The sequence below is a fragment of the Bactrocera latifrons genome, unplaced genomic scaffold, assembly GCF_001853355.1.
Source record: "Bactrocera latifrons isolate USDA-ARS-PBARC rearing strain unplaced genomic scaffold, ASM185335v1 scaffold_16, whole genome shotgun sequence".
Lineage (NCBI taxonomy): Eukaryota > Metazoa > Arthropoda > Insecta > Diptera > Tephritidae > Bactrocera > Bactrocera latifrons.
Window position 1 is genome coordinate 2,370,772 of NW_017535074.1, and position 12,850 is coordinate 2,383,621.

The 12,850-nt window shown below is 36.8% G+C and overlaps 1 protein-coding gene across 4 annotated transcripts in view; it reads left to right on the forward strand.

Annotated features, from left to right (window-relative positions):
- The window catches only part of LOC108966435, a 178,051-nt gene that overhangs the window by 111,278 nt on the left and 53,923 nt on the right, over positions 1 to 12,850 (forward strand). For all 4 annotated transcript variants that reach the window (XM_018929338.1, XM_018929339.1, XM_018929340.1 and 1 more), the window contains exon 3: positions 9,856 to 9,902. The gene's annotated coding sequence lies outside the window, so the exon portion shown is untranslated. The remainder of the gene's footprint in view (positions 1 to 9,855; positions 9,903 to 12,850) is intronic.

The window sequence follows — 12,850 nt, forward strand, 5'->3', positions numbered from 1 at the left end:
TTCGAACTTAACCTTCTTATGGAGCCAAGAAATACGTGTACTAAGTTTCATCATGATATCTCAATTTTGACTCAAGTTACAGCTTGCACGGACGGACGGACAGACGGACAGACAGACACCGGATTTCAACTCCACTTGTCACCCTGATCACTTTGGTATATATAACCCGATATCTGACTCTCTTAGTTTTAGGACTTACAAACAACCGTTATGTGAACAAAACTATAATACTCTCTTTAGCAACTTTGTTGCGAGAGTATAAAAAACAGAAACTTCAAATTTACAAATTTAAGTGGGAATGTTTATTATCCTTCGAAAAAATTTATATAATAAGCAGGGATTATGAACAAGATATTCTCCTACAAATAACGGTATGTATTTTTATGTGCGACTACATCTCACAGCCACGATGAGGGCGTCATTGATGGCGTGGAGACGAAGCCAGTCAATCGATATTAAATTTCCAACTACAACAAACAAACAGCAATAACAACGAATAGTGCTAATAAAATATGCCAAAATGGCAACAGTTACTATAGATAACGGAAAAGCGCCCGTTGAAATGTAGCGGAAAAGCAGGCGACATTAAGGAAGCTATAAATATGCTGTGGCGCGTACCCGACAAGAGACGAGAGGGCGAGTGAAAGACGAAACGGAAATACGCGCAGCAAACAATGATTGAGGTAAACGACAATATGATGACACAAACTATAGACGATACAGCAACATTTGCTCCGAGCAACAGACAGCTTTTATGCGCGACTTTTATAGCAAAATTGAATATTTTATGGCAAAAGTGAATATTTTATGAGAGAAGTGGGGTCTTCGCCACCGCCTTAACAGCTTCCTGTGGGCATTCGGCGATAAAATAAATAATAAACTAGCAGAGAGCAGTCTTCATCTGTCAATTATCACTTGGAATTTAGAAATTCAAAACTTTTTTCGGCGAAAGCAATAAAAACCAAAAAAAAAAAAACATTATTAGAAGCGAGATAGGAAAGCATGTGGGAAGAATAGTAAGTGAAGAGATTGTACCGTGTGCTCGCTGCTGCACTTCCAATTAAATTACGACAACGTGACTTTATCTTTTGTATTTAAGTTGCTGCACGCTTGCACTGCTGAGCATTCGAAACTTTGGCCCGCCCTTTGTGAGACCCCGAGAATGTTGGCATCTTTTATGCATTTTATGCCATCCGCTGGCGTCGCCGCCGCCACTGCGCACTGCGCACTGCGTACCGGGTAAGTTGTGGCAGCGCGCAGATGATGATCATAGAAAGCAGCTACAGCAACACTAACACTGGCACAAAATAACAACAACAATAAATGCAGCAAATAGCAACAATCATGCAGCTGTTGTTATGGCCTCAGCTGACATCTGCTCCATCACACACGCACACAAACGCGCGTACACTCATGCAGCCATTGTAAAAATATATTTTTATGCGAACTCATAGTAAGTTTATTTACAGTTATGCTGCGTTGCAACTAGACACGTAGCATTTTACAAAATACATATACATACATACATACCTCTATATCTGTGTGTGTGTGTGTGTGTGTTGGCACGCTGAAGTTTGGCAGCTTTACGCTCGGAATTGTTGCAGCTGTTGTGGCATCTCAACGACGAACTTTTCACAAAACTTCCACTCAACCTGCTTGTTGTGCGTCCGCCCCCCGGTGCTACCACAGGCCCATTGCCCTTGTCAGCTATTAAGTTTGCCAACTGCTGCTATGCGCTGCCATGTACTGCATTAGCATGCAAAGACACACACACACACTTACTCATACACACTAACACTAGCATAATCTGTGTACAATTGGTAATGCCGTTTTTTGTTGCCGTTGTTGTTGTTGTTGTTGTTGTTTGCAGCTTGACTACTTCAGACACCTATGCTGGGCCTAAATAAGCTGTTATTGTTACAGAGTGTACACAGACGAATGACTAACCCTCAAATGATGTCTAAATTTTGATAAAATCGGAGAGCAATGTTAACCGAAGCTCTTCACAGGTGCCTTTCTTAGAGCATGAAAGCGGATAAAATAGCTGTTGGCAATAATCCATCTCATATTTCGTTTAGAAATCGCAAATAAAGAAGTTTATCTCTTATATGTCACAGTGGTCCGATATCGGCTGTTCCAAAAATAAGCCGTATCTTCAGGGTCGAAAAGAATTATGCAAAACTTCAGTTAGATATCTCAAAAGCCGAGAAAGTGGTTCACGAATATGCAGATAGACAGATAGACGCCTAACCAACTAATCACGCTAATCATTTATATGCTGTTTGGCGCTAATTGAAGATTTCAAATTGGTTTTTAAAACGGAGTAGAGGTCTTCTTCTCCTGCCCCCAGCAGGTGCAACTTCGAATACTTCCAGAGCTGGAGTGTTTTCCGCCATTCGGAGGACCTCACCTAACCGCTGTCTCTTAATTCGCTGAACTATGTCAATGTTGTGGTATATCTCGTACAGCTCATCGTTCCATCGTTTGCGGTATTCGCTGTTAACAATGCGGACCACAAATCTACCGCAGAAAAGTTCGCTCGAAAACTCGTAACGCCGATTCATCATATGTTGTCATCGTTCATGCATCTACACCATACAGCAGGTGGGGGATGATGAGAAACTTGTAGAGTTTGGTGTTAGTCCATCGAGAGAGGACTTTACTCCTTAATTGCCTACTCAGTGCGAAGTAGCTAGTGTTGCCGAGCGTTATTCTGCGTTAGATTTGGAGGCTGACTTTGCTGTTGGTATTAATGACAGTTCCAAGTTAGATGAATTTATCTATGACTTCGAAGTTAGACTGTTAATATTGACATGGGAGCCAAGTCGCGAGTGCGACGATTTTTTGTTTAATGACAGGTGATATTTCATCTTGTCCTCTTTTTCTCACTTCCCTCTTCAACTGTAGGTATCTATCCCATCTTGCACGTGTGGTGGTTGAAAATAACGTTGCAAGGTAGGCAGTCCGTTTTATCTCCGGTCCTCATCGTTCCAGCTGTTCTTTGCGACAATCAATGGTTTCGTTTGCAACTGTAAGTAAGGAGCTTGAAATGCCGTCACACAATTCTCTTATACTGGGTCGCTGATGAGTGCTCTCTGAAAGCTGGAATATATGTCGAGTAGAAAATCGATCGGCTGTCTGTTATGATTGCAGCTTTTCGATGTCGAATCTTCCTTGTGTTTGTTGATGTGCGTTTTTTTGCTAGCCGTGTGCATATCTCGGCTGCAACTAGATAGTGATGCAAGCCAATGTTAGGACCTCGAAGCACACTCACTTCTAAAACACTGGAGACATATCTTCCGTCTACCACAACATCATCGATCTGGTTGGTGCCTTTTCGATCCGGAGACAGCCTGGTAGTTTAATGAAATTTTCATTGCTGGTATCTAGTACTCGGCGACGGAGTCTCTCTCCCACCGCGAGTCCCACACCAAATTGGCGCTCCTTTATATGCGCAATATAGTAAATGCGAAAAGGAGATGAGTAGCTCAGTTCTTGTCTCGTCGATTGCACTTCCTGAACGGTTTTGGTGTCGGGCTTTATTCTAACGAGGACACCTACCACCTGGGCAACGGCACCTTTCCAATTAAAGGACCGGACATTCCAGGTGCATGCCATTTAATGGTAATCCTAAATGAACTTGCCGTGGCCGTCGTTGTTTCTTTTCCATTGGATGGTTTTTTAAGGGACGGGGCTCAAACCCAGCCCACAACCCTAGTTAGCGATTCTTCTTCTTCTCTCTTTAGCTCGCATTCAAACGTATGTATTTTGGATACTTGGTGTACATGGCTCCATCCCCCAGCTCAGCATTTTGGACAGCCAAAATTTTATTTTTTATTACATCAAAAAACTGTAAGATCACTATTTAGAGGACTTTACACTTTATTTTATAATTTTAATCACTTTTTTTTTTTTACCTTGATGCGATTTGTGTCGGTTTTTCTGTTGTATTATTGTTGCCGTACTGAGAAAAGAGTATCCCAAAAAATTTTATAAAAGACACTCTTTGAACGAACATATATTCAATGCCATTTTGATGTCTTAGAACCGGCTGCTGTTTGGAAAGACTTCTCAATTAACCACTTGACAGCTTAATAAGACTTCAAGCATAAGTTTTCTCAGCATAATTACAATTATGACTAATTTTACAATCGCTTGAAGCCGGGAGATATGAAAATTCATTGCATACTATCTTACACTACTAATGTGCTTGTTGTTATTAACTCATCCCATGCTAATTCGGCAACTGACAGCAAAATAAAATGTAAAATATTTTGCCGCCTATAATTCAACGCAAATTGCTGCAAAACAAAGCGGCAGAACGCCTAAAATGCTCATAATTCAATAAGCAATTAAATGCAGACACACATACACACACATATATAAGTATATGCAATACAATATGAGTATGACAAATTAATGTGGCTTAAGTAAAACTGCTCAAACGCAAATAAGTCGAAACTATTTCAATGGGATTTCGCCTGTGTAATGCCATAAGAATGCAGCAACGCTGTGCAAGTGTGTGTGTGTGTGTGTGCGTGATTTAAATATATGGAAATTGTAGCAATTTCCAGCAGTTAACAGCGCCCCAAACTACAATGGCAAACACTAACGTCACGCCACGACAACAAATGTGCTGTCAAACTTTGAAACGCTTTGAAATTTATTTTCACATAAATGAAAACTTGTTATGCGCAGCAGTTAATTTGTATGTGCGTCTGTGCGTCTGTGCGTCTGTGCTTGAGTGTGTGTATACTGGAAAAAGTTGACAAGAAAATTATGTGTGTGTGTGTTCGTGTGCTGCTAACAAATGTCCTGATCCTAAGTTGCAGAGGGAAACGCAGAACAGCAACAAAATGTTTAAATTTACACACACGACTGGCAAATACGGAAGAGAGGACGAGAAGGAAGAAGCGAAGCAGAGAAGCAGAGAAGCATTCGAAATCCATGTTGGGATTGCAGGCAGTTAACCGGTATATGCTTGCGTTAGTTTGTGACAAAATTTAGCAACAATAATTGCAATAATAACAGCAACACATTCCAATACACAGAGAGCGATCACAAAAAGGTCGTCTTTGCATAACGGTAACAATAACTAGACAAATTATGCATGGTTGCTAAAGTTCATGATATGGCAATAAAATAACCAAAAGTCAATGGTTTTGCCTTTCGAGCCGAAAACTTTTCTCTTCTCTGCTCTGCTTTGCTGCCGCCTGGCTTCTTGCTCGACCGAAAAGGCATAGAGCGTGGCGATAAGACAATATAAAATAGACAACAAATTGCTGCGCTCGAGCTGTTTTAATTAAATTTTCACTTTTGTCTTGTATATGGACGTGGACTTAGCCAGCAGGCAAGGTGTGTGCGGCGTTTTCGGATGCCGATGTGAAGATGCGATGCTGTGACTGTGGGTATGTGTATGGCTTTGTGAGAAGGTATGTGGAAAAGCGCTGCGCTTTCTATGCCAAACTAGCGCTTTATATTATCTGAGTTTTGCTATTAGAGTTAGAGATTTTCTGATTTTCTTCACTGGTCCTTTAATGGCATGAATTATTTTATACCTAAAAAGTGTTAACCTCTTTTTAATCCCTTTAGCTCTTTAACAGTAATAAATTTTAAGACATTTTCAATACTTTCATGACGTGTTTTCACTCCAAACTGACTTTAGCATCTGATCAAATTTGACCCGGACTGTAAAAAAAAAACATTGCACGTAAGAGATATAGAAATATCTAGGTTAATAAAAGTATTCCAACTTTTAATGCAATTTTCGATACACTTGTTAGTAGCAGCGGCTGGTATGGCCTACGGTGCCTTTAGAAAATTTTGTGTTCTTTGGTTTCGGCATACCTTTATGACGTCATATGCTACATTGTTGGACACTCGACGTAAAATCCAAGGTCCGCAGCTACTTTGCTAAGAATCATGTTTTTTTTTTGTAACCTCTACCAAATGTCACGTTAGCTAAAAATGCAGCGATTTTGGTCTTAGTACAGCATTGACACGCTTCATACCCAAAACAATAAGCAAAATGAACCAAGTCGATTCATAATAGATGTGGATATCCTTTGCCATCTCTCTTTTACAAACGCGATGATTTTCAAGTACTGTTTCTTTAACTTTTTCGATGCTATCGTTAATAGTATGATGGAGATGGATGGACGATCCGCATAAGGCAAAGTTTTCGTTGACTTCCCGACCTTTACTAAATATTTTGTGGCACTCAAATACTTGATAAAGTGAACTCCAAAAAACACCTTTGCAAAATTTCATAAGATTGCGTAGATGTGATACCATTTGGTTAATAAAATTGTAAGTAGGCTCGTTGTTCAATATTTTTTATGGGGAAAATCGCCAGACAATCTTTTTTCGTCGCAATCGAACATTTTCTAAAAACACACTTGACATATGACACACTTGACAATTGACATATGAAAATAAAACTGCACCTGAAATTAAAATAAGGTTGTACCAATCTAACAAATTTCGATTCGGCTTGCGCGCGCCGCTTAAATGGGCTAGTCTTAGTCATATTTGATCAGCTAATAAAATTACCATTTGGAGTAAGGTGGCTCAATTCTAACAAAGAGTATCTAGTTCATATTGCATTCAATAGCAATATAGAAGCAAAGACACTGTGCTACAATTTATCAATTTTAAATTTATGAAATATTAAATGCCTTTTATATATAAATAGCTCAAATTTAAAAGCAAATAATTTTTAATTTTGGAGAATTGTAAATTTATTGTGCTAAAATTGGATTGGAATACAAATCAAACATTGAAAGGACGTTAACTGATTGCTTACATAAGCGCATATACTATAAAATTTGAAATACACATGCAACTGCATATACATATGTATATACATGTGTGTACATACAAACACCAAGCACTTGCACACAATTGCCAGAGTAGCACTTACAAACCAGGTAGCAAGCAAGCACAGTAATTCCTGAAATAAAAGCTATAAATATTGAAAGGCCATTCATCAATAAACCACCAATATTTCAGCACACCAACACCACAAACACACAGATACATCAATACGATGCAAACGTTTGCGAAGTCGACAAGCACAAAAATACACACAGAGACACACATGCAGCGAATTGCAAGGCGAACAAAAAGTGTGTTAAGTAGAAACATGAAAAAACACTTTCGCCTCCGCTTTGCGTTCTCTCGCCTTTTTTCCCCACTGTTTGCACATCTCCAAATGTACTTGTGCAACTAAAACAACTGGCATTAAATTCATTGCCATACGCCATCGATGCGAATTCAATAGCAACGGCGGCGATACTATTGAAATTGGTGAAAATTCAACGGCAACAGCAATCGACATTACTGCCACAATTGTTGCCGAACAACAACAACAGCAACAACAAACAAATGAAAAACAGAACAAAAAACGAAAAAATTAAAAAGAAAAAAATTTTAAAAACAAAAAACCAAAGCGAAAAAAAGAAACCAAAACAAAGCGAAAGGAATGAAACACAAGAAGAATGGAACTAAAAAACAAAAAAAGTACGGTAAATGGGAAAAATGAAATGTGTGCGAGTTCTTCACCTGAAACACGGAATTATTAAGTGCCGCTTGCAATTTGAAGCGCGACCGAGAGTGCAGCACTCCCATTTCCAAGCGAACATTGAAAGCGATACCAAGCGCTACTTGTAATATTTAGTGTGTGCGTAGTGTGTAGTAGCATTCTGCGGCGGGGTGGTTGCGGCGAATTTACGATGCTGAGAATAAATTTCCGCGCGCACAGTGTAACAACAGTGTACAAAGGTTTGAGCGGCAAGGCAGGTAAGAGACGAGATTGTGGTATAAATTTGTAGCCATGGCGTATACGTAATTTTTTCCAACATTGATTTAAGGTGCAGAACTCTGCTAGGAGTGCAACTCAATTAGGGAAGCGGTATTGGTTTTTCATAAAAAATTCTATTTATGCTTGCTAAATTAATTCTTTGAAAAAAAAAAAAAATATATTGAGTAAAATGTTTCATTAAGAATCTTTTAACTGATAACTAACTCGAACAGAGAAGAAACTATTGAAAAAAAATTGTGAATTATCGATCTCAAATACTAATATGAGCATGAAAATACTTGAAAAATACTGTCAATGAAACAAATTTCGCGAAAATAATTTGTGAAATTAAAAAGCTGTGCACACAAGAGCTTGATTTTTTGTATGGCAGCTATATCCGATATTGACGATTTCAGCAAATGAGCTGTTTCTTGGGGAGAAAAGAACGTGTGCAAGATTTTACATCGTGACTAGTTCGCATATATCCACTTACACTGATAACATATATATAAAGCGCATAAAGCCTCGGGAAGTAAACTTCTAACTAAGTTAATGTAATTTATTACAATACTGAATTTTAGAGTTTTGTTAATATACTCTTACTAGCTAAGAAAGGAAGTTAATAAGTTGTTCAAGATTTTCATTAAAATATCCTTAAATAATTAAAAAATCATTCTATATACTTATGAGATCAATTTTGAATTTTGTCCATTTCATCTCCTTGAAAGTAATCCCCTCCCTCTGCAATCACTTATGCCAACGAATTTTCCGGCCATCATAGCACTTGGAAAAATCATCCGTCGTGATGGCTATCAGAGCCTTCTTCGATTCAGCTTTCAGAATTCACTTTTAGAGTCTCACAAAACGACGCGTATCTCAAATACTAATTGATATTTTGACGTGAAATTTAGCACAGATGTCACTAACAGTACTATCAACTTACAGAAAAAAAATTTACCGATTCGAAAAAGAAGCGAAGTATAAATTAAAAATGTATGGAAATGACGTGGAGTGTTCAACAATCTAGCAAATGGCGCTTTAAAAGTGTCGCGGAACACACAGATGCACTGAAAGCCATTCCAGATGCAGATTCACTACAAGGGTGTGAAAACTTGAATTAATCGCTGACATCGAGACTCGAATGCCTGAGTTTGTAGGCGAAAAAAAGATTTTTCATTAAAATAATGCACCTAAATATGTTGTTCTTAGACAGTCTGAATAATCTATATAACAAGTAAGCGCGGTGAAATGTTGAACTATGAACTACGTTACACGTGGTCTGTAATGTTCTGAGCGACTGGTCGGGTTTATTAGACCAACCGTGCGATTTTGCTATTCTGTAAGTGACAGTCACAAAATCTATTACATTTCATAATTCAGAGATGTTTTTAAACTTGAATGAAAATAAATATGTCGATAACAAATATTAAATTTTCTATAACATAGTCAAAAAACATAATTATCAATAAAAATAAAAATATATATTTCGTAATATTTACGAAATTTTTGTAAAATTGATTCATTTTTAACCTTTTCGTATTTGAGTTGCTTACAAAATATAAAAAAAATTACAATCGATTAATATCTATGATGATCTCTATTCAGTACATTCAAAATGGCAGACAAGAGTTATTTTTGGGTTTGTGACGCTAACTACCAGGTCTCAAATTTGAGGCAATATTTTGAGACTAACACTAGAGACTATTTAGTGAATAGTAACTAATCACGTATTGAGATTTTACCTCAAAATGTCTCAAATAGAGACTAGAGACTAGTTACAGAATCCCGCTATAAGCCCAAATCAATTTATGGATGCCTATGTGGACTATATATGTATATATAGCGGCACTCATGAAAATTGTTTTGGTTTTGTGTTCGTCGAGATTGAAGATATTGACGGTCGAAGGGTCTTTTTTTTTAACACTTTCTTCAAAAAATTAAATGAATTATGTGATATATACGTATATGTATATTTTATCTTGTATGTAATCTTTGAATTCTTAATAAGTATTAACCGATTAATTTTCATATTTCTTCTCCTTGTTTATTTCCAGGTGTAAACCCACCCAATGTCATATATGTGAAACCATTACTTTTTATGGTAAGTATATACATATATATATATATGAACGTTTATCCCAAATGATCATAGTGCCTCTTTGTTGGACATTTATCGAAGTTTCTTCTTACATTTGTGTAGTGCATCTTATTTTTATCCCACAAATGAGAGCTTCAAACGGTTTTGTGAGCTTACATGAGCTAAAACTTACACTCTTGTGTACCTACTACATACATATGTATGTACATACGACTGGGATGTGTTTTTCTTGAAACTCAATAAATTTTTTATTGACTATTGTATGCTCTTCACATCAATTTTATTCTTGATTGACGGCAAAAACAATATATGATAAAAACGGTATTAGGGTATAAATCGATTATTGCTGTCTTTCATGATATTTTTATTCTTGCTTAAGGGAAAAACCAATATCTGAAAAGAAAATTTAGGTTCTTAATCGATTAATTTTATAAGCTTTGTTATCGATTACTGTTGTTTTTCGCAATAATTTTATTCTTGCTTGACAGCAAAAGCAATACTTTTAAGCAAAACTAAGGGTTATTAGTCGATTAATTTAATAATCTTTGTTATCGATTATTGTTGTTTTACGCAACAATTTTATTCTTGATTAGCGGCAAAACAACTTCTGAAAATAAAGCTTAGGATATTAGTCGATTAATTTAATTAGTCGCTGTTATCGATTATTGTTGTTTCTCACAATGTTTTTATTCTTGATTGACGGCAAAATCTTGACGGCAAAATCTTGACGGCAATATCTTAAAGGGCATTAGGGCATTAATCGATTAATTTTATTATTAGTTTTTTTTTCGATTATTGATGGTTTTCTCGACATCTGAAAATAAAACTTTGGCTATTAATCGCTTAATTCAATTAGTCGTTGTTATCGGTTTTTATTTTGTTTTTTGTCATAATTTTAATGGTTTCATCAGAAATTAAATTCTGTAAAATCGATACACAAAATATAAAATTTATCGATTAATAAGCCGGACGTATTTCTTCTGTGCATTACCAGTAATGAACTATGAGTTACGCTCGAGTATAAATGCTTTTTCAATTATGTACAGATTTTCATCATCACTTATGATTGTACAAATTTACATTAGGGTAGATCGAAAAATCGATTATTTGTAGGAGCTCTTAGTACTAAGAGGAAGAGTCAATACATTTTCAGAGCGTAAGGTAAAAAAATCGATTTTTTCTTACCCATCTAATATATATACATATGTTACTCATGAAATTTAAGCAAATAAACTAGAAAAATGTATTTTACTCAACATATTTGTTTTTGAATATACATATGTAGGTATGTGTGTGCAACATTCCGAAAAGGCGAAGGCACGAATTCGAACTTATCGAAAACTATGCCGAGTATTTACGTTTGACCACAAACAAACAGCTGATCATTCGTTGCATAAAGAGAAGGCCACATTTGTTGCCATTAGAAACACATATGCATGTATGTGTGAATGCATGCATGTTGCTGTGAATGTAAATATGTGTGAGTGTGTGATCCATAAATATTTGTGTGCTGCATTTCACGGAACTTCGCCAGCCACAAATGCATTGCACGAATTGTTGGCATATATTTATGCAAACACGCACACACGCACATACAAAACAAATAAGTATACATTTCTGGGTTGCTTTGTGTGTATGTGTGTGTGTAAGACAGCTAAAGTCCTAACGGAATTTCGGTTAACGGAATTCGTAGCATGCTACTATGTCAGCAGGCGTTTTCCTCTCTATGCCACAACGAGCAATACACACACACACACCCAGTATTTACGATTTCTTATATGTAGGTGTATGTGTTTGTGCATGTGTGTGTGCCTTTGTGCCATTTTTCGCAAAGCAGTTGAGTCGTGTACAAAATGTGGAAGTCTCCGGAATGCAAACTGCAGTTGTATACAATTTGTATGGCTTTGGAGCGGCAGCGCCACTACAACAAAAACAGCAATAACAATGGCATGAGCAAATAAACGCTAACAAACAGTATAAGCAAACGGCGTTAAAGCACACATATTTATATAAGAACAAATATCCCTACACACACGCACACATGTATTTACTCCGCATATATGCTGCTTATAACGCTTTACGCCGCCTATGCGCCTTGAACTGGGCAATATTTCACAGCTTGTTCTTTATCTGGTTGCCTTCATCGCCTTTGCGCTTTTGCCTGTCTGCCTTCTGTCTGCTTCTTCTTCGCTTTTTGTTGCTTTTCTTTACCATTACCGCTCTTTTTTTATTATTTTTATTATCGCGCCTTACTCTATTTCATTTATTTGAATGACTGCGCTTCTTTCTAGCATACCACAATCGCCCGCCGCCGCCGCACATAAACAGCGCCGTTTAAATATTGCAAACCAACAAAAACAATAAGCGCATTGTCTACCCAAATATCGCTCGTATGCCGGCAAATGGTGAATTTCTGGCGAATTTTTGAGCATCATTGGCAACAGTGGCTGCGTAGCCACACTATATGCATGTGTGTGTGTGTGTTTGTGCGCGTGTAATTCCATTGCTAGCGCTGCAAAATATTTGCTTGAGCTGCGTGAAAAATTGCCAAAGCACTCGAATTGCCGCTTCAACAGTTCGGGCGTGTGAAACTCCAGCGGCTTCTGCAGGCTCTTGAGAAAAATGCGCACGGAAACAGTTGTCTTCACATTAGGATGGTTAGAATTTTTGAATTTTTTCCAGTTCTAAAAAAATTATATTTTTTATAAAATTTTTGGAATTTTTTGATTTTTTGAAATAAAACAAGAAAAATGTTACGTGGAAATATTTCGTATTTTTTTCTAAATTTTTTTAAAATTTATTTTCAAAAATTTTTTTTTTTTTCTAAATTTTTTTAAAATTTATTTTCAAAAAAAAATTTGCCGAAATACTGTTATTTACATTTTTGTCTTTTTTATTATTATTACTCCGAAGAAACACTTTTTACTAAAAACAAAATTATACAAATTTTA